Here is a 7,249-nt window from a genome sequence, read left to right on the forward strand (position 1 = left end):
CCCAGGACAGGTTTGGAGCCTGTGACATGACCCCCACCTTGGAGACAAGGTTTAAGAGGCCCTACGCTCAACCTGTGAGCCAGCTAGGGTGGGCGGCTGTCCTGATTGTATAGGGACAGTCCCCATATTTGGGGCTCACCTCTGTCCCGATTTCTCACACTTGCAACTCACGCTCTCCTCCCACCTCACTGCTAATCCCTCTCCCCCTTGGCAAGAAGATACCACCGGAAAGCCTTAATGCTGCTGTTGCAGGCTGGCTGGTCCTTTAAGGGGAGCTGGGTTCATCCCACCTCCCCCCCATTCCACCCACCAGCTGATCCTCAGGACCCAGCTGGGAGTTTGACCCCCACTGGCCATTCACAAAAGGCTGAGAGAGTTTTTGCTCTGGCCCTGGCCCCCCAGAGAATAGCAGGGGTCGAGACTAAAGCAGTGGTTCTCTGAGGGTACTCTGAGGTCTTTCAGGGGGTACTTCATCTCGTCTAGATCAGTGTTTCTCAGCCCGGGAGTTGCAGCCCCCAGTGTGGTCACAAGATGGATTTAGGGGGGTTGCAGGTGCAGAGCCCGCATTAGAGGATGGCAGGCAGGGCAACTGCTGGGAGCCCCTGCCACAGGGGGGCCCCACGAAGCTAAGTTACATGCTGCTGGGGGTTCAGGCTTCAGACCTGGCTCACAAGGAGAAATCCGGCTTGAGTATCGCATGGAAACGTAAGTGCAATATTGATATCCCAGTCACTGTATTTTATAACGATGTGGTAGAAATGAGAGTCAGCGATTTCTCAGCAGCAGTGGCTGTGCCACTTGCATTTTTATGTCTGGTTTTTAAGTGAGGTGAAACTTTGGGTACATGAGACAAATCAGTCTCCTGAAAGGGGGACAGTCGTCTGGGAAGGTTGAGAACTGCTGGACCAAAGGACCCCACCTGGGGAGAACAAGGGTGGGGCGGGGCAGAAGCTGGTTCATGCAGAGCCAGGTGTCCAGCAAGACGGGGGGGGGAGGGGTCTCCGCACAGCCTGGACTGGAGCCAGGAGTGGGCCGGGAAGGGCTGGGTTTAAATTTGTTCTTGCAGCACTGGGCCCAGGGTTATGCTAAACTGTGTGGGGAGATCCTGGTCTGTGCCCAGGAGGAGATGGTGGCCCGGGTGCATGGAGCTGAGGGGAGAAAGGGAAGGCAAATGAACACCGCCTGCGGCGGCTGGGCATGTGGCAGGGCTGGTGCCAGGAGCCGGCAGGGCAATGCAGACACCTGGGGGAGGCCGGGCCAGGGCTCAGGCAGGTGCAGGACGAGGTGGACAGGGCTAGGAAGGCCCACAAGGCCTCGCTGATCAATGGGTCCCTCTCACCCGCTGTGGATCAGTGTGGACAGGAGATCGGGGGGGGGGGGATCCCTGCCTCCCATCCAGCGCCCTTCCCTGGCAGATCTCAAAGCGCTTGGCTAGGCAGGTCAGCCTCGTTCTCCCCAATTTTTCAGAAGGGAAACCGAAGCACGTGGCCCTACCGGTCTCCCATGCCTGGGGGGTTTCAGAGGTGCCGATGGAGGCTTGTGTGGAGGGGGCTGGCTGCGTGTTTATGGGGGGAACCTGGCTTTAATGGGACCCCTGGTATTTGTCGGGGAGGGGGGCGGTGCAAACAAGGAGAAACTGGCTGTAATGGGGCCGGCATTACAACCCTCTCCCAGAAGTGAATTCCCAGCTCAACACTACACGCACCAAGGGCGCCACCCCATGGCCAGTGCTGTTATTGCAATGTCCCTTCGGCAGGCACAGCAAGGGCGGTGGTGGGTGGGGATATTGCACCTTCCCCCTCCCACCTGTTAGCTCAGCCTGAGCCTTGCACACAGAGTGAGGGCGCCACCCGGTGGTCAGGGTTTTTATTGCACCTTCCCCCCCTTCCACCTCCCAATCCATCCGTTCCTGGCAGCAGCATTGCACCTTCCTCCCGTCGGTTCTCCCTCTCGTCCTAGGCTCCTACCAGTGGAGTCCAGATAGCCTGGGAGAGGAGGATGGCCTGTTAGCAGCAGGGAGAGGGGAGCCCTAGCCACCATCTGCTTCACCCTGTCGGGGGGCGGGAGGTGGCTGGGTTGTGTGTGCATGGGAGGAGCCCAGAAGCAGCAACTCTCCTTTGCCATGGGGGGTGGAAAGGATCAAATCCTCGGCAATCAGGGCTGCCCTATCTACTGAGCAGCACAGCCCTGTTCAAGGCCATGTGAATATCATGGGGAGCTGCTTCCATTTCCTCGAGACAGCCCGTTCCCTGCATTGGGGTCAGGGCTGGCACCCCCTAGAGGGGAAAGGGCCCGTGACCCATTTCCCTACATGCCCCGCCCCAGGAGCCAGCCAGTCCCCATGTAATGAGTGTTGGAATAAAGTCACGTGAACGGCTCAGATGCTGGCTGCCCCGTCCGTAACTCTTCATTCTTGTTAATACACTTCCAGTTCTTACGCACACGAACGCGGGTGCCAGCATGCCTTTGTGGGAGGGCACGGTGCCCCACGCGCCTTTCCAGCCCAGTCCTCAGGAGCGTTCACTTAAAGATCACAAAGTTTTATCTATTCATTGCCTTGGTTTGTTTTAAAAAAAAATACTGGATCCAATTAGTCACCGCTGTGAACTGGTGACAAATGCAGCTCTCACATCCCTCCTGCCCCATCTGCTTCCTGGGCATCCATCATCCGAGCGGCAGCATTCAGGGCAATGCCCTCTCCGGTGCGTTCCACCTCAGAGGCGGTTGCATTTCAGCAGCAGGGAGAGTGGTGATCCCTGCCTACATGCAGGAGGAGCTAGGAAGCCGGTTCCCTGGAAATCCATACCCCATCGCTGTGGGAAGTCCAGGCTGAAGGCACGCTACAGAGACCTCAGGAATCCTGCCGCAGAAGAGGGGAAGATACACTGAATAAAAGGGGTCAGATAGGGAAAGGACCCGTGTCCCATTCCCTGCTTGCTGAGCCAGTCAGTCCCCTGCCCCGGGGCCGGATTAGAGCCGGTGCCCCCTAGAAGGGGAAAGGCCCCGTGCCCCGTTCCCCACCCTCTGAGCCCCCCAGTCCTGGCAGGGGAAGTGTAGGAAGTAAAGATACAGCAGCAGCCCAGGGAGCAGCTGTGCTGTTACTCGTTACTTTCATTGTTCTGCCTCCGGTTCTTACGTGCCCACACACGGCAGAGTACGGGCACGCCTTTGTGGGAGGCTATTGTCTGGTGTCCTGCCCCCTCCCCAGCCCCGGGTCCGGAGACCAGGATAGGGATGGGACCCAGGCGTCCGGGACAGCCATGCAGGGCTCCCTTGGCTTCACTGACGGAGGTAATCAAGGCCCCGCAAACCAGACTCCAGTGCTGTACGCGGGAACAAATGACTCACCCCCGGCTCAGCGAAGTCTCCCTCCGGAAGGACTACAGCTCCCAGCAGGCCATGGGGAAGCTGGGGATTAACCATTCGATCACCCTCACCTCCCCAAGAAACAGGGATGCCCCACAAGTCCCAGCCCCAGTCATCCAGAACAGTCAAGGCCACTTGGCTGAAAAGAGAACCCAGGAGTCCTGGCTCACCTATGCCCTTACTCTGACTCCACTCCCAGAGCCGGGCAGAGAACCCAGGAGTCCTGCCTCCCAGCCCTTCCCGGTTCTAACCACTAGACCCCACTGCCTCAGGGGCGTGTAACAGTCGAGCCCTACCTGTGAGGGCTGATCTAGGTCCATGGCTGCGGCTGGCGTCTCCAAGACGGATCCCTTGGCTAGGTGAGCTGCAGATCGCGGGATCCTGGGCTAAGCAGGGGCTCTGCGGTGGGGAATCCTGCGGGAATGGCGGGAAAAGATCAGAGATCTCCAGAGAGGCTGTAAACTATGATGTGGGGCGGGGGGGGGGGGAGGATGTGATTAATTTATCTTTGGTGAATGAGACAAACGGAGGAGGGGTGTGGGGGTGTGTGTGAGCGAGAGCCCAGGAGTGAGGGGCGCTGTTGGGGGTGGTGTATACCAGAGGCACCACCACAGAGGTGCCCCCAGCCGTAGGTAACCCCCATCACTTTGCCCTCTGACCCCCAGCGAGCACATGGGACAGTGCGGCCGGTTGAGGTACGAGGAGGTCCGGGCCAAGAGGGGTTTGTCCCCCCGGCCCCATGGGGTGGCCCTGATCCGACACAACACAAACACAACCATGCGCGTCTCCTCGCTGTCATGCCCAGCCCAACACCCGCTACAACCCCGGCTACAGGCAGGCTCCTGGCGGCAGCATGTGGTCACCCACACAGCATCCACCGTGTGTGCAAACTGTCAACACAGCTGTGCGCACACACACACACACAGACTTGTCTGCACAACACGCAATCGCAGCCATAACATGCGTACATTCGTACACACAACCAGACGTACACAACCACACATGGAGTCAGACAGAACATGCTTACTTTCATACAACCAGACACACACGTCCACACGTGGATATGCAACACACACACACACAGAGTCAGACATAACATACATACATTCATATACACAGCCAGACACACAACAACTACACAGAGATATGTATCACACACCCAGAATCAGACATAACATGCTTAAATTCATATACACAACCAGACACACACATGTCCACACAGGGATATGTAACACACACACAGTCAGACATAACATACATACAAAAATTCATATACACAGCCAGACACACATCCACAAAAGGATATGCAACACATACACAATCATAGAACACACATTCAGATCTATATATACACACTCATGAATGCACAATACAGACACATGGTGTACTCGCACACACACAAACCCATCCATGAACATAGTACACACACTCTTCTCCGCCCCTGCGTACACAACTCACTCACAACCATACACACAGATGCACGCTGACCTGTACACACAACACACAATCCTAGACCTGACGTGCACAACTGCATCGCTGAACACTTAGGCTTCATCTGACACTCGCCTGATTTTACACACACACACAACCCTCCCCATGCACAACGCTTGCACACACACACACACACACTGCATTGTCCATGCCCGATCTCAGATGTCTGCAGCTCTCCCCTCCCCGCTCTATGGTTCTGCCTGGTGCCCGGGATGTCCAAATGTCCTGATTTTTATAGGGACAGCCCCAGATCGATGCCTGTCACCCTCCTGGAGCCCCACATCTGCACTCTGGGGGTCAGCACCACCCAGGACCACCCCTGGAGCAAGGCAGGGCCAATCTCTTTGCTCTGTCCAGCACCGTTCACCCTCCCCCTTTGCCCCACACCTGCCCCTTGGTACCCAGTGGCCCCCACTTCCCCCGTCCCCATCTCCACAGCTGCCCCTGCTGCTGTCACTTAGGGCGGCCGCTCACATACCCGTGCCCAGGCTCCCCGCTGCCAGGCCAGCCCCCTCCCGAGACGGTGCCCCCTGCCTGGAGACAGGATGCCAGTGGATTCTCCCAGCCCCACCCCCCGGGGGCCACCCCCCGCCTGGCTCAATGGCTGCCTAGGCTGCGCACAGCATGCTGGGAGGGAGCTGACTTTAATGGTATGCACGGTCTTCTCCTCTCATTGGCTGGCTGGCCCAGCCTCCTTATTGGCCAGCAGGAGGAACAGGCTGTGATTGGTGGAGGGGTGGCTGGAAAGGCTCCTCCCACCCTCTGGTTAGTGAATGTGAAAGAGAATTAAACAGCCCCTAGAGAGAACAGCTGTGTGTGTGTGTGTGTGTGTGTGTGTGTGTGTGAACAGCCCTGTGGGTGCGTGTATGTGTGTGTTTTGTTGGGGGGGGGTGTGGATGGATGGATGGACAGATGGGGAGGGATGGATGGACAGAAAGGTGTGTGTGGGGGTGTGTGTGTGGATGAATTGACAGAGCTGGGGATACCTTGTACTCAGCCACTCCCCCCCCCCCCCCCGCCTCCCTTGTTCCCCATCCTCTGCTGCCATCTAGTGATCTTTCGCTGTCATGCCGCTCGCCGCCCGGCTCCCCTCTCTCCCTCTCTGAGCCCTGGGGCGCACCCTGAAAACTCCTGGGTGCCACCACGTCCCTCTGCCTAGCAGATCCTCCCTGGGGGAATGCCCCGAGGACCCGCTCCTAACCTGGGGCGCCCTTCATGCTCACTCCCCTCACCCTCTTCAGACTGACTGAGGGGTGCACAGCTCCCCCCCAAGCCAGCTCTCATCAGACACCAGCCCACACCTGAACGGTGCAGAACCTCGCTGGCGCATCACGGTAGCTTGTGGTTCCCAGGCTGTTAAATCTCCAGAGCCCCTGCAGTCTGCGGAGACGGGTGCCTGGGTAGCTCCTAACCACCGTAGACTGGGGCATGGACCATTGGCTTGTTGGGTCTTTGTTCCGGGTTTGTACAGCGCCTGGCACAGTGGGGTCCCGGTCTGTGCCTGGTGGGTCTCGGTCGCTGGTGAGTCACACACACCATGCTCTCTGCCATCCAGGTGACCTGACTTTAGTTCTTTCTTTCCCCCCTTGCCGCGGGCACAAGGGGCCGCTCTTGCAAAATCTTGGGGCCGGTGGCAGAGGGGTGGGGATTTTGCAGCCCACAGTTACATCTTTATTTTGGGGGCTGGGCATCACTGGGATACATGTAATTTATGAACAGGGATGCGGGGCGGGGGAGGTGGGGGCGTTAGCTGAATTTACACACACACAGGCCCGGCCGGTTGATTTTTAATAGGAGGCAAAAATAATCAATTAGCATGAACATTAATTACTAATAAGATTCATAATAAACACAACACATAACATCTAGTGTTCAGAGAGTGCCTTAAAGACTAACACGTTTTTGCGGGCATCAGCTTTCGTGGGCTGCAACCCGCTTCGTCAGATGCAGCCCACGAGAGCTTAACGCCCGCAGAAACGTGTTAGTCTTTAAGGTGCTACAGGTCTGTGGTTGTGTTTGCTGTCTGCAGACTAACACGGCCGAACACCAGCTGCAACTTTTCATTCATCTGGGGTTTTTCATCTGTAGATCTCAATGCAATTAGTATTAATAAAATATTGCCAAGATGTGCTGGAAATATAACATCAGAACTAGTATATTGCAATATAAATACCAGTGTGTAACAATTCCTAGTGCTCGTATAACGCTTGTCATCAATCGATCCTACTATAATAACATTAATAAAACATATATAAATATCATACATGCAATAATACAGTGTAATGTTATCAGATCCATCCATAATGTAATAAATGCAGCATTATAATATAAATACATTACCTAGCTTCATCGTGCTTTTCATCAGTGGATCTCAATAAATGAATATGAATAA

General features: G+C 56.2%; 1 long non-coding RNA gene and 1 other non-coding gene across 2 annotated transcripts; both read right to left on the reverse strand.

Annotated features, from left to right (window-relative positions):
- Positions 1-1,284: 1,284 nt before the first annotated feature.
- On the reverse strand, positions 1,285-3,781 carry LOC137149932 (uncharacterized). The gene is made up of 2 exons (XR_010918859.1): positions 3,663-3,781; positions 1,285-2,860 (listed from the first exon to the last, which is right to left on the reverse strand). It is a non-coding gene; the product is annotated as an uncharacterized lncRNA (long non-coding RNA).
- On the reverse strand, positions 3,052-3,179 carry LOC137149983 (small nucleolar RNA SNORA38). The gene has a single exon (XR_010918862.1). It is a non-coding gene; the product is annotated as a small nucleolar RNA SNORA38 (small nucleolar RNA).
- Positions 3,782-7,249: the final 3,468 nt, after the last annotated feature.

The sequence above is a fragment of the Emydura macquarii genome, unplaced genomic scaffold, assembly GCF_026122565.2.
Source record: "Emydura macquarii macquarii isolate MOO-44397 ecotype Brisbane River unplaced genomic scaffold, CSIRO-AGI_Emac_v2 contig_105, whole genome shotgun sequence".
In the NCBI taxonomy this organism is placed as follows: domain Eukaryota; kingdom Metazoa; phylum Chordata; order Testudines; family Chelidae; genus Emydura; species Emydura macquarii.